The sequence below is a fragment of the Suncus etruscus genome, chromosome 3 (assembly GCF_024139225.1).
Source record: "Suncus etruscus isolate mSunEtr1 chromosome 3, mSunEtr1.pri.cur, whole genome shotgun sequence".
Taxonomy (NCBI): Eukaryota; Metazoa; Chordata; class Mammalia; order Eulipotyphla; family Soricidae; genus Suncus; species Suncus etruscus.
This window is the reverse complement of record NC_064850.1, coordinates 164,416,152-164,430,886: the sequence shown is the minus strand read 5'-3', so window position 1 is coordinate 164,430,886 and position 14,735 is coordinate 164,416,152. Positions and strand designations below refer to the sequence as shown.

The 14,735-nt window shown below is 40.9% G+C and overlaps 2 protein-coding genes and 1 pseudogene across 4 annotated transcripts in view; 1 reads left to right on the top strand and 2 right to left on the bottom strand.

Annotated features, from left to right (window-relative positions):
- Window positions 1-14,735, top strand: part of RPRD1A (regulation of nuclear pre-mRNA domain containing 1A) — a 1,137,547-nt gene that overhangs the window by 799,265 nt on the left and 323,547 nt on the right. The window lies entirely within an intron of this gene.
- Window positions 1-14,735, bottom strand: part of FHOD3 (formin homology 2 domain containing 3) — a 514,974-nt gene that overhangs the window by 408,838 nt on the left and 91,401 nt on the right. The gene's annotated exons all lie outside the window — the stretch shown is intronic.
- LOC126004928 (uncharacterized) lies at window positions 12,078-12,133 on the bottom strand (annotated as a pseudogene).

The window sequence follows — 14,735 nt, the reverse complement described above, 5'->3', positions numbered from 1 at the left end:
CATCCATGAGACACTGAGAGAATCCTGGCAGAAGCAGTTCATGTTGGTGAAAATCCTGCCAAGTTCTCCACCTGAGCAAGCATCAGCAGCTCCTAGGGAAGCACAGGATCTAGAGTTCCTGTAAAGCCAGTAAGTACCATAGCCCTGGTAATACTGACACAGTTCAAAACCTGCCTGCCATTGCCCTGCCTTTCCCCACCTCAACAAGCTGGGTTCACATCCTCAGTTATTGTTGGGACCCCAAAACTCAGACTTCAGAATACTAAAAGTTTTATGCTTTTTTTTTAAGAAAATTACAGCATGACTTTTTTTTTTAAATAAAGTATATTTAAGGGTTTCATGTTAGCACCTATTCCTAAAACATTAGTTTAAAAAGATTCACTTATGTCCATTAACACACCTCTGTTCATTGCCAGGTTTAGTATAATAATCAGGATATGAAAACAACTCAGATAGCTAGTGAGAAATGGATTTTAAAAAGTGGGACTGGGGTCTGGCGAGGTGGCACTAGAGGTAAGGTGTCTGCCTTGCAAGCGCTAACCAAGGAAGGACCTCGGTTCGATCCTCCGGCATCCCATATGGTCCCCCAAGCCAGGGGCAATTTCTTAGCACTTAGCCAGGAGTAACCCCTGAGCATCAAACAGGTGTGGCCCGAAAAACCAAAAAAAAAAAAAAAAAGTGGGGCTGGAGGGGCCAGAGTGGTGCAAGCCATAAGGAATCTGCCTTGTATACAGTTTGATCCCCCAGGATCCCATATGGTCCCCCAAGCCAGGAGCGATTTTGAGTGCATAGCCAGGAGTAACCCCTGAGTGTCATTGGATGTGGCCGAAAAACAAAACAAAAAAATGTGGGGCTGGAAAGATAGCTCAATGGAAAAGGTACTTCCTTTGCACGCCCAATCCAGGTTCAGTCCTTGGAATCCCATATGATTCTGTTGAACTCTGCTGGGAGTAATTCTTGAGAACAGATCCAGGAGTAACTCCTCAAAAAAGAAAAATAATTTAAAATTTTAAAGTTGTGCTCTATATAGACAAGATGATACTAGTCTACTGTAAAGAAATGATAAATCATTATGTTCTTTCTAACATGGATGAAACAGGAAGGAGAGTATCATGATAAGAAAAATAATGTCAAAGAAAGGACAAATACCAGATGATCATACTCATCTACATGATAAACAAAACAAGGTAATAAGACAATATTAAAAGTAACAATTATGAGGCAAGGAAACATGGAGGGCTGCTAAAAGGAAGACAGAGGCAGAGAGCAAGGGGAGAGCAGCAGAGAAGAAGCTGCTTGGAAAAGGCTTAGCATAGAAGCCATGTGAGGAAAAGCATATGGCGGTTAGGACCTTGGAGAAAAGCAAGCTGACTCCAAAGAAAATTAAAATTAAAAATATGAAAATAACAATTCCTTGGCCAAGGGTTACAAAGTGATTGCCAAGCAGTGAGGACAGCGAAGAGGCTAATCACAGGTGACATAGAAGCAATGGTGGAAAGTCTTGAGCAATTTGGTGGCAGTGAGGTGCAGTAACTCTGTATGTCAGAGCCTTAACCTTAACATAATCATAATCAGTTTATTACCTAAACTACAAAAATGATCTGATCACACACCCCAAAAGATAAGATTTTATAATTGAAAGATTTCATGTGGAATTCTACACACAACTTCATTTGAAAGTGACATCAAAAATTCTCCCAAGGCACAAACTTTGCTCCGCGGTCCCCCATAAGCTATATACTATAGTTTGGGCACCGTCTTAAAAACAACTAAGGATGGCCAGGCCTGGAGTCAATCTCTGCAAAAGACTGAGTGTCCAACTTTGGAGGGCGGCCAAAGGGAGACAGTTAAAACCCCAAAGGCAAGCTACTCTGAGTATTGTCATCCTGATGTATCGGGAGCACAACTGGGCACACGGCAGTTGTGCTCCTCAAGAAGCCTGCCCTGAGCTGCCCCCCACATTCCAGGAGGTCCTCTCAGCAGACACCTCTCTTGTCGATGTCACTGTCTCCCGTCAAAGTAAATCCCCAGCATGAATATCATCTATGACTCACATGGGCCAAGACAGCTTTGTGGAGCTTTCTCCAAGTCCCTAATGAGCTGGTAACTGTCTTTATGGCTTCTGGATGAAGTGTGAAATGCCCCCATGGCACTCTACATGGCTTCCTGGAGGCCTGGGATGTTTTGGTGCCAAAGCCTGCTAAATAGGAAAAGTGACTCATCAACCCATCTCCTGCTACCAACACACCCTCACCATGCTCAGAACTATACCCAGTACCCACAGTTCGTTGCAGGGAAGGTGACTGGATGAGGAGGAGTCAAAAACAGGACTCTGAGGGACAGTTTTAAAGCATCCCATGACAAACACATCAAGAAAGAGCCAATCAGAGCCAGAGCCATAGTACAGTGGGTAGGGCTCTTGCCTTGCCTTGCTGACAATACCAGGCTTTCCATATGGTCTCCCAAGCACCACTAGGAGTGATTTCTGAATGCAGAGCAGGAAGTAACCCCAAAACCAATTAAAAAAGGTCAATCTTCCAGATCTGGTGACATTGACATTACTCTTATGTGTGGGGAGCACTGTCTCAAATGTCACTGTTATAGGCAGAATCTACAAATGGTCTTTTCAGGTGCCATTTGGGATAGCTTCAACTCTTTGGGCATTTTATAAATATTGACTCATTTAGAATGCTGATTACTTTTAAAACAATTAGAGCATAACTTTTTTATTTGAAAATGAATATATTGATCAAGAAGGTCATATTTTCAAATATCTGAAAACAACAAATGTCAATGGAGATGTTGTGGAAATGAACTCTCCTTTACTATTAGAAGAAATGTCACCTGTTCCATCCATCTATGGCAAATCATATGGAGATTTCCCAAAAAAGAAAAAATGGTAGGAATGGAGCGCCCATTTGACACAGCTATCTTACTTTGAAGTATCTATCTCCAAAACACAAAAACATTAGAAAGATATACATATGCCATATTTATCGCAGCTTAGCACAATAGTCAGGATATATAAATAATCCAACTGTGTAAGTGTATAAAAAGAAAAGGTGTGGTGGATGTACAATAGAGTACTATACTTCTGGTACAGACCTGCTTCACTTCCTTTGGGAGGTGGAGTGAGATGCCACTGTGCCCAAATGGAGCTCATGGGTGAGACTGGTGGTGCAAGAACGAGTAAGTCAGAGAAGCCTCATTCAGGATGTGGTTCTCGAGCTTCCTATGACTCGGTAGGATAGCATGTCCCAATGGGGAATGCTGGTACTGATTGTGGAAAGTAGAACCAAGCACTTCTAATGGATGACCTGTGGGTGACCATATCCTTGCTGGCAATATGGCGACCCTTAGAGTCTAGTCTCTCTGTTTAGGGTCAGGTTTAATCTGGGTGAGTGAATCCATGCACTGGGGAATGTCACCTCAAATGAAGAGAAGGCATTGAAGAGCTAGTGTAAAGCACAGCATTTTTGTTTTAAATAAATTCTTTAATTGAATCACCATGACATACACAGTTACAGTTGTTCGTGCCTGAGTCATACAATATACAGCACCCTTCACCTGTGCACATTTCCTGCCACCCATGTCAACAGTTTCCCTTGTACCTTCTTCCATGTCCTCTCCATACCCTCTCTTCTGCCTCCCTCTGTGGCAGACATTATTTTCTATTGCTTTTTTTCTTAAAGACACTGAGGTTGCAATATTATTATTGAAGGGGTTTCATGCGTATCATTTTACCTCCTTTCAACACCCAATTCTTGTCCAGACTGATCATTTCCAACTATCATTGACACAGTGGTGCCTGCCCTGCTATTTGTGGCAAGCTTCCTTCCATGGTCCTTCTGGCCCTTGTTCCTATTGTCTCTGGATATTATTACCATACTACCTTTTTTGAATAATCCACAAATGAGTACATTAGTCTATGTTTATCCCTCTCCCTCTGACTCATTTCTCTCAGCATAATGCTCTCCATAGACATCCCTGTATAAGGCAATTTCATTACATTTTTCCTAATAACTGCATAGTATTACACTGTGTAGATGTACCACTGTTTTTCGTTTTATTTTTTTTATTTATTCATCTGTTCTCAGGTACTTGGATTGTTTCCAGATTCTTGCTTTTGTGAATAGTGCTGCAATGAACATAGGAGTGTAGAGGGCTTCTCTGCATTGTTTTTTGGGCCCCTTGGATATATTCCTTAGACCACTATTGCTGAGTCATATGAGAGCTCAATTTTTAGCTTTTTGAGGAATATCCATATTGTTTTCCCAAAGGCTGAAGGAGTCAACTTTCCCACCAGCAATAAATGAGAGTCCCCATTCTCCTCGCATCCATAACAGCATTGGCTGTTCTTGTTCTTTTTGATGTGTGTCAGTCTCTGGTGTGAGATAGTATCTCATTGTTTTTATTTGCATCTTCCTGATGATTAATGATGTGGAACATTTTTTCATATGCCTTTTGGTCATCTGTACTTCCTCGTTGAGGAAGTTTCTGTTCATCTCTTCTTTCCATTTTTGGATGGGATTAGATTGTTTTTTTTTTTTTCTTGTTAAGCTTTACCAGTACTTACATATCTTAGATATTAACCCCTTATCAGCTGGGTACTGGGTGAATTATTTTTCCCATTCTGTGAGTAGTCCTCCTGGTTATCATTTCCTTTGAAGTGCAGAAGCTTCTTAATTTAATATAGTCCAGTTTGTTAATCTTTACTTCCACTTGCTTGGTCAGTGGTGTTGCATTCTTGAGAATGCCTTTAACTTCAGTGCTGTGAAATGTCTGCCTACATTTTTCTCTGTTTACCTTATAATTTCAGGTACAATATCAAAGCCTTTCATCCATTTTGATTTGACTTATGCACAGCAGCAGCACCTTTATGAATCACAAGGCTCAGGTAATGAGGACACAGCAGGCTTTGCCTGGGGGCTTATGAGATTTTGTGCCTGTCTGAGTTATGGCCAGTCCTTGGGAGCTACCCTCCCTGAATACTAGCTCATACCCTATAGATATCAAAACCTCCAGTAACCAGACCAAGTATTTTGTTTCCCAATGTCCATTTTGATTTTGCAATGCCAAAAATTTTCCTGGAGGCTTCATAGCCATAGGTGCTCGAGAGCCATCACTAGAACTGCAATTGCCCCCACATGCATGTACTTGTAAATCTGATTTTCTCATATGTAAAGGAAAAGCTTTCAAAAAGATGCTTTAGTACAGCGGCTTTCAACTCTCAGTTCACAGATGCTAGTTTAGAAGAAACCATGCAAAAGCACAGCTGTTTCCTATCTATCAGGTGTTTTCTGGGAATGACTAAAAATTCTGGTAGACAGCAGCATCAGTGCCCTACTCTCAGCAAGGAATTTAAGAAGACAACATCTGCTGCAGCTGTCCCTGCCAATGACATGGACAATACTCCATTGCCCGTGTCTTGACCAAATTGTCTTGTTCCTTGTAAAGGACATGAACATTCATGCGGCAAAGCAGACACATTCTAAACTTCTAAGGCTATGCTCAAATCTATTATCCAACATCTCATGATGCTCAGAAATGAGATGTGATAAAAGGCCACCCAAAGAAACAATCACAAAATCATTGAAATAAGTTAAGGAAAGAGCTAAGTGTATAATATGAAACAATGAGGTCTTGATATGTATTTTCCCTTTTTGTTCAACTCCTATCTTGAGTGTCTGAATTTTCTTTCTTCACATTCTTTAAAAAAAAAACCTTTATTTATGGATTGATTGATTGATTGGTTTTTGGATCACATCCAGTGGTGCTCAGAGGATACTCCTGGCTCTGCACCCTGGCAGGCTGGGAGGAACCATATGGGATGCCAGGAATCGAACTAGGTTCCTCCTGGGTCGACCGTATGCAAGGCAAACGCCCTACCTCTGTGCTATCTCTCCAGCCCCATCTTCATATTCTTTTATTACCATAGGGGACCTATCTGAGAAGTTTTCATGCTAACTCACACAGAAAAGACAGACAGACCTGAATACTCTTTTCCTTAGTCACAACCTTGGCCTCTGTCTATGTTTATGTTTACCTGAAGGTTTGCAGACAGTAGAGTTATTCCTTAAATTCACTCCCTGGCAGATCTTTTTCTTTTTGGTGAGAATACTCCTGATTCTTATAACATCTGTAAATTGGTATGTGAAAGAACTTAATCCCAGGACATAAAGATTAGACCCATTTCAATAAACCTCAGGATATATTTTATCCCCTTCCTATGTCTTATCTTCCTTTTTATTGGGGACTGGGGTAATGCAGTTATCTGTTCCTCACTGAAAATCAAGCTCCTAGAGGCATGGAGACATGTGGATAGTCCATGGGGTCTGCCACCTGGGAACTGTGGCAGAGTAATAGGAAACAGATGACAGGAGGCATCTATCTGATTAACCCACAAAGATTATTACCTTGAGAATAAAACGCTGGGGGGGAAAAATAGGTCACAACTTGAATGAGTTGTAAAAGGGAGCAAATATTAAAGAAAATTTTTTTTTAATTTAGGCATGCTCTTCAAGCCCATACTCTCCCTTGAACATCTATTTCACTTGTTTCTTTGCTTGCTTTTTCCACTCACTTTTTTCCACTTGCTTTCTCTTGAACATGTATTCCTCTCTTTTGTTGCTCCAAGGACTTTCTAAGTGAGTTTCATTCAATAAAACTACCTTGAGTCACTAAAAATATCACCAAAGTCTCTTGCTATAAGGTGAGGTTCAAGATTTTACATAAGTCCCACCCTTTGCCCAGTCTATCTTGTACTGAGGCTGCAGCTGGTACTGATGGATTCCAGGAAGTGGTCTTTAGGCCTCCTGGAGAATTAGCAGATGTCAGCCTCAGGCACAGACAGTAGGAAGTATGGCTCACTACACTTAATCCTGCTAGGGAAGGGTGTAACCATGACACTGGGACTCTGCCATAGGGGCAGAAGAGCAGGACACAGATTTCCCCCCCCCACACACACACACACACATCGCTACACAGGCAAGGAGCAGGGACAGAAGTGTCTGCACGGAAGTCTGGATAAGAATCCCAGGCCAGAGACAGAAGAAAGCAGTAGAAATCATTCAGAGCCCCTTGGGGCTACCACACTGCACAGCTCCAATCTAAGGCACTCAGCTCACATCTCCTCCAAGTGCTAAGAGGCTCCATTTCTTTACTGGCTGACAAAGAAACATCAGTCAAATATAATTGGGTCCACGTGAATCAAAATGCATTTTGCAGCTTCCAGAGGAGGCTGCCTGAAAAGTGAACCAAGGTTGGCTATGTGCAAGGAACGTTCTCAGCCCTTACTCCTCTCCAGTACTCCAGAAGCCCAGGGTTCTCCCCACTGTAAACCGAGAGGGGACAAACTCTGCACATAGCTATCTCACACACACACACACACATACACACACACACACACACACACAAACACACCCCCTACCTCTATCACCACCAATGAAAGCCAACACAGTCTCAAGACTTTTCTCATCAAGATAGCGCATGGCCTTGGGATCCTTCTCAAAGAGACTTCGTCTTAAATAAAGCAATAAAAAAGACCTTTCCCAGCATGGCTGCCATCTCTAAATGCTATGTCTTGGGGTATACATACCTCAGGGGGGCCAGGTATGCCCCCAAGTAAAGAAGGAAATATGACAGGTATTGGGGTGAGCAATACACCAGAATGATGGTGGAGGGAAGCTGAGTCTCTGGTAGAGTGTGTGGTGGTGGAATGTTTTATTCATGAAACCCTGTCTTATCAGTATTGTATATAACTTTACTTAATATGAAGTTTAAAAATATAAAGGAGCTAGATTTCCTGGAGAATTCCTAACATTCTGTTTTCCAGAAAGCAAGTAATAGGCTAAGTAAGTTTAAGAACCTCTGGTCTGGAAGGTTCCTCTTAAAGAATACTTTACCCTGAGTGTCAGGTTCTCATTTTGTTGAAATTTCTGCTGCTAGAAATGAACTACCTTACTTTGTCAATAGAAAAAGCAGCTTTCTTATCCTCTAATTCATCTCCATCACCATGGTTTGCCCTCTATTGACCAATGTTATGACTATCAACAAGAGATTACTCACTTCAGTCACCCTGCTTTTTCTGCCTACTCTATTCCTATCAAGGGTCAATGACATAGTCTGATTGGTTTCAGAAAAATGCCTTTAAAGACTTTCTATGCCCAGTTGTTCCTCATGACAAACATAAATGACACTTTGGACACTTAAGCCAATTTTTCACCCTGGATATCTGAATGTGTTTGCCCCATGAAACCCAGAGAATCAACTGGCAGGATTTATTTTCCTAATGAGAAGATAAGGTATGCTTTGGAAAATTGAACATCAGAGGTTTGAAGCCAAACAAAATGTCTTCAAAAGTCAGGCACAAGAGTACACACAGATCTTAGTTTCAGGATTCTAGTAACTTGAAATCTCATTTGTTTTACATTTTCTATTTCACTCCTTACCCCAACAATTCTTCCACTTCTTTTCTCTTTAAGATGAGATTTAGTCCTGAGAGCCAGTTGGCCCTCAAAGCATTTTTCTGCTGTCTGGAAACAGGATCACTTGCAGGGAGCAAAAAAACTTATTTGCTTAAGCTAACCTCATAAAATGCAGATTTCTCATGCCAATCATGCATTTTTAAAATTCCTATTCCCTTACCCCTTTGTGCTGTTGTCTGTACTTTTTTATCTTGTATTGTTTGTTGTGTTTGTTTTGTGTGATCACACACAAACTCAGTTGCAATATTTCCATATTTATTTTTACTTGATGGTGGCCACACATTTCTAGTGTGGTGCTTGGCCATGTACTCCCAGGGATGCATACACTTTAGTTAAGCACAGTGGACAGCCACAGTGCTCACACATTTTCAATTTTATTGTTTACAAGGGATGACATAGCTGGGAAGCCAGCACCACCTGACTAAGGCATGCCAAAGATTATATTCTCCTATGGCACCAGGGATACAGAACAGAAGAGCTACTAAGACTATATTCAGCACCTATGGGCAACAATAGGGATCAAAGTCATGGACTCTACTGGCAAGGTAGATGTTTTTCCATTATGCCATTCCCAGAATCCAGTGGTTTTATTCTTCTTAATATATTGAGAAATTATATTGAACTTAAAAATTAAAGCTCAATAAGACCTTCACTGGTGATCTTTGAACTTTTCTCTGCTTGCTTCAGCCTAAGATTTGATCCTGTGTGGCATTCCTCCCTGAGGGCTCCTCTTCCCTGGAGGTGAGTTGACCTGCCCACAAAGGGTGGAGCCAGCTGACTTCTGCTGTCTCCCCAAAGCATTGTACAGACTTAATGTGATCCCTCTAAAGATACCCATGACATTTTTTCAAAGAAGTGAATCAAACACTTCTGAAATTCATTTGGATGATAAATGCCCACGAATAGCTAAAGGAATCCTTGGGAAAAGAATATGGGAGGCATTACTTTTCCCAATTTTAAACTGTATTACAAAGCAATAGTTATCAAGGCAGCATAGTATTGGAATAAAGACAGATCCTCAGATCAGTGGAATAGATTTGAGTATTCAGAGAATGTTGTCCAGAGATACAATCAACTAATCTTTGATAAAGGGGCAAGAAATCCAAAATGGAGGAAGGAGGGGGGTGGGGTGGGGGAAAAAATGGAGCAAGGAAAGCCTCTTCAACAAATGGTGTTGGCACAAGTGGTTAGCCACTTACAAAAAAGCGAATTCAGTCCCCCAGCTAACACCATGCACAAAGATCAAATCTAAATGGATCAAAGACCTTGATATCAGGCCGGAAACCATAAGGTATATAGAACACGTAGGTAAAACACTATATGACATTGAGACTAAAGGCTTCTTCAAGGAGGAAACAGCACTCTTCAAACAAGCAGAAGCAATAGATAAACAGATGGGACTATATTAAGTTGAGAAGCTTCTGCACCTCAAAGGAAATAGTGTCTAAAATACAAAAGCCACCCACAGAATGGGAGAAACTATTCACCCAATTCCCATCAGATAAGGGGCTAATCTCCAAAATATACAAGGTGCTGACAGAACTTAATAAGAAAAAAACATATAACCCTATCAAAAAATGGGGAGAAGAAATGAGCATACATTTCCTCAAAGAAGAAATACAAATGGCCAAAAGGCACATGACAAAATGTTCCACATCACTAATCATCAGGGAGTTGCAAATCAAAACTACAATTAGGTACCATCTCACACCACAGAGACTGGAACACATCACAAAGAACAAGAATAATCAGTGCTGGCAGGGATATGGGGAGAAAGAAACTCTTTTTTTTTTTTTGGGGGGGGGGTTACAACCAGCAGCGCTCAGGGGTTACTCCTGGTTCTACACTCAGAAATCGCTCCTGGCAGGCTCAGGGGACCAGATGGGATGCTGGGATTTGAACCACCGACCTTCTGAATGCAAGGCTAATTCCTTACCTCCATGCTATCTCTCCGGCCCCAAGAAAGAAACTCTTATTCACTGCTGGTGGGAATGCCTCTAGTTCGGCCTTTATGGAAAACAATATGGAGATTTCTCCAAAAACTGGAAATTGAGCTCCCATTTGATCCAGTTATACATCTTCTAGGGATATACCCTAGGAACACAAAAATACAATACTAAAATCTCTTTCTCACACCTATATTCATTGCAGTACTATTTACAATGGCTAAGAAAACTGTGGTGCATATACACAATGGAATATTATGCAGTCATCAGGAGAGATGAAGTCATGAAATGTTCCTGTACATGGATGTACATGGAATCTATTATGCTGAATGAAATAAGTCAGAGGGTAGAGATAGAACAGTATCTCTCATCTATGTGTTTTAAGAAAAATTAAAGACATTACTGTAATAAGGCCCAGAGACAATAGAATTAAGGGCTGGGAGGGCTGGAAGGACTGGCTCACAAAAGTGGTGGATGCTGTTAGGGAAATAAATGCACTAACAACTAGCATGACAATGCTAAAGAATGAGAGAAGTAGAATGCCTGTCATGATACAGGCAGGGGCAGAGGAGGAGAGGGGGTATTGGTGGTGGGAATGTTGCACTGGTGAAGGGGGGGGGTATTCTGTTTATGATTGAAACCCAACTATGAATATGCTTGTAATCATGGTGCTTAAAGATTTATATAAAAAAGACATTTACTGGTAAGGACATAAAAAATAAACAAGAAGACAATCGTGAATGGTTTGCTCCCATATGTCACATGTAGATCAACAAAAAACAATTGCAGGGAAAAATAAAGGGGCCAAGAGATAGTACAAATGTTAGGACATATACATACCATGTACCAAATTGGGATTCTATTCCCCAGTACCTCATGCCCCCCATTAAGAATCTCCAGATGAAGACCTAAAGCACTGCCACGATGGCCCAGGTCATCCTGACCACCACTGGGTATGAGTAATATTGTACCCTGAGTAATATCATATACTCGGGCCCTTGCACTGATCTAATTGACCAGACAACCAGAAATCTGGGTACGCAGAACCTCCTAAGTACCACGTGGGAGCCCCCACTCTTAACATAATAAAGTCTAGAGAGATTGTACAGGGATTGAAGCACTATGTTCCCTGCTGCTGACCCAGTACTGTATATGAACCCCTGAGTGCAGCTAGGAACAATCCCTGAGTATCACTAGGTGTGGCTCCAAAACAAAAAAAGAAAAGAAATAACAGTGGAGGGCATGGAAGCACAAGAATGTAGAACATTTTGTACCAAAATCTCATTCCAACCCCCTGCAACATGCATCCGGCCTGCGGGACTGTCAGGGAACCCTGTCTTGGCTGCTAGCTATGACATCAAAGCAGCGTCCTTATAGCCATCATTTTTCATGAGGTTTTCTCACATGCTAATCATGAAGGTTCTTGTCACAACAGGTACAGAGCTCCAAAGTTAACACTGGAGAATTCCAAAAGCATGTCACCTTTAATTTATCAACATGCAGTCCTTATTGTTGAACATTCCTATATTTCATAGAAGCAGTAATAAAGGGAAGGGAATGTAGAGTAAGGGAAACATTCTTTTTTTAAAATTTTTATTAAGATACCATGATATACAAAGTTGTTCATAACAGATTTGTTTCAGGCAAAAATATGGAACACTTCTTGAATTTACATGTCATCCTTGTACAGGGGCCATGCAAGAAAAACATTCTTTTGGAAAAATGTAGTTGATAGCATTTGAAACCCATGAGACAAAGGCTGATCCTATACACTTTCAACTCAGTTACACAGTGTGAAGGGGGGCCTTTGGGGAGCTACGTATGGTCCCAGCCATTGTCCAGCATCTAATAATCCAACTATATCTTATATGAGGAAAAAATACCAGCAATACGAAAAAGGGTATCCCTTGTGTCATGTTTTGCTATGTCATTTCAACTAGAAATTGATCCAGGCTTGGTTTATTTCATCCCAAAGAAATTTCATCTAAAATTGCTATTTGGAAAGGGAAAGTATATGATATTAAGGAGGATGATACTTAATAAATATATACATTCCATTCTCTCTATATAACTGAAGGAAAATATTTAGTGCTATTATAATAAATCTAGTCCATATCTTGCCAATAAGGGAAAGAGAAAGGGGTTTTCTTTTCCTTCTATTTGAACACCATGATTAAAAAATTGTTCATTATTGAGTTTTGGTCTTACAATGTCCACCATCCTTTGCTAGTGAACATTTCTCACCACCAATGGCCCCAGTTTCCCTCCCCAAGACCTCCCTGCCTGCCTCTGGAGCAGGCATTTAATTCCTCTCTCACACTCACTCTCTAATTCTCTCTCATCCCTTTTTTCCCTTTTAGACACTGTGGTTTGCACTATTGTTAACAGCCTGATCATACTTGGCAGCTCTCAGGGGTTACTCCTGGCTCTATGTTCAGAAATCGCTCCTGGCAGACTCAGGGGACCATATGGGATGCTGGGATTCGAACCACCAACCTTCTGCTTGCAAGGCAAATGCCTTACCTCCATGCTATCTCTCTGGCTCCGGTTTGCACTATTGTTAATGAAGGGCTACCATGCATATCACTTTATCTCCATTCAACACCCAGTTATTGTCCAGAGTAAGAAAGGGTTTTTTTAATACAGAAAGAAAACTTTGTCTTCTTAGGTGCTGATGTTAACATATACAGTCAAGCCCTTTCATTAAGGTTACTCTTGTTAGAAGTAAATCATGTTAAAAACTTTTAAGAGGGGCCAGAGAGATAGCATGGAGGTAAGGCGTTTGCCTTTCATGCAAAAGGTCATCAGTTTGAATCCCAGCATCCCATATGGTCCCCCGTGCCTGCCAGGAGCAATTTCTGAGCAAGGAGCCAGGAGTAACCCCTGAGCACTGCCAGATGTGACAAACACACACACACACACACACACACTTTTTTTTTTAAACACCTTGATTACATACATGATTGTGTTTGGGTTTCAGTCATAAAAGGAACACCACCCATCACCAGTGCAACATTCCCATCACCCAAGTCCCAAATCTCCCTCCTCCCCACCCAACCCCCGCCTGTACCCTAAACAGGCTCTACATTTCCCTCATACATTCTCAATATTAGGACAGTTCAAAATGTAGTTATTTCTCTAACTAAACTCATCACTCTTTGTGGTGAGCTTCCTGAGGTGAGCTGGAACTTCCAGCTCTTTTCTCTTTTGTGTCTGAAATTTATTATTGCAAGAATGTCTTTCATTTTTCTTAAAACCCATAGATGAGTGAGACCATTCTGCGTTTTTCTCTCTCTCTCTGACTTATTTCACTCAGCATAATAGATTCTGTGTACATCCATGTATAGGAAAATTTCATGACTTCATCCCTCCTGACAGCTGCATAATATTCCATTGACACACACACACTTTTAAGAGATCTAAGGGAGTTGCACAAAAAGAGTGGAGCTCACATTTTACATGCAAAAAGCCTAAGCTCATTCTCTAGCACAGCATGATCCCCTAAGAATACTGGGGGTGGATCCCAAGCACTGCCAGTGATGGCCCCCAAATAAATACCAAAATGAAGATACAAAAGTATTTTACTTGTTTATCATTATTTAATAGATTTTTTTCTTTACAAAAATTACTTTACCTTGCTACTAATGTGCCCAACCATATGGTTTACCTATGATGAATTGCAGTAAGTCACCTGGCTTATGAGCCATTAGGAGACAAGTTTTTACATCCTCTTTTGGACCACAATCTTTCTCTGACAAAAGGGTCTACTAACTGAATTCTGTCCAATTTTCTTTCAGGATTCACTACATTAATGTGTTCTGTGATCTCCAATATTCATTTCTCTGAAGTCAAGTGGATACGGAATATACTTGTAAACTAAAATCCTCCTAGAGTTTTACAATATTCCTCACCTTTTATAATCGTCACAATTCCTTATGTTGACAGAAATACCTTGTGTGATAAGTAATTTAAAACTTTTCTAAAATTTTCAAGGAGGTTTTATTTTCACATTGATTAGCTTATAAAAAAACATTTATATGTCATTTCATTAAATTATTTAATTCTAGCAACCAGTACAGAAGACACAGGAAGTTGGAAACAGACCCAGTGAGCACTCAGAAAAGAGTAGGAAACACACTTCCTAGGACAAATAAGGCTAGACTGGCAGCTGTCACATGGACAGCTCAGCATGTTACAGAGGAAGAGTAAGTTGGTTAGAAAACTCCTGCCTCGAGGCCGGAGAGATAGCATGGAGGTAAGGCATTTGCCTTGCATGCAGAAGGACAGTGGTTCGAATCCCAGC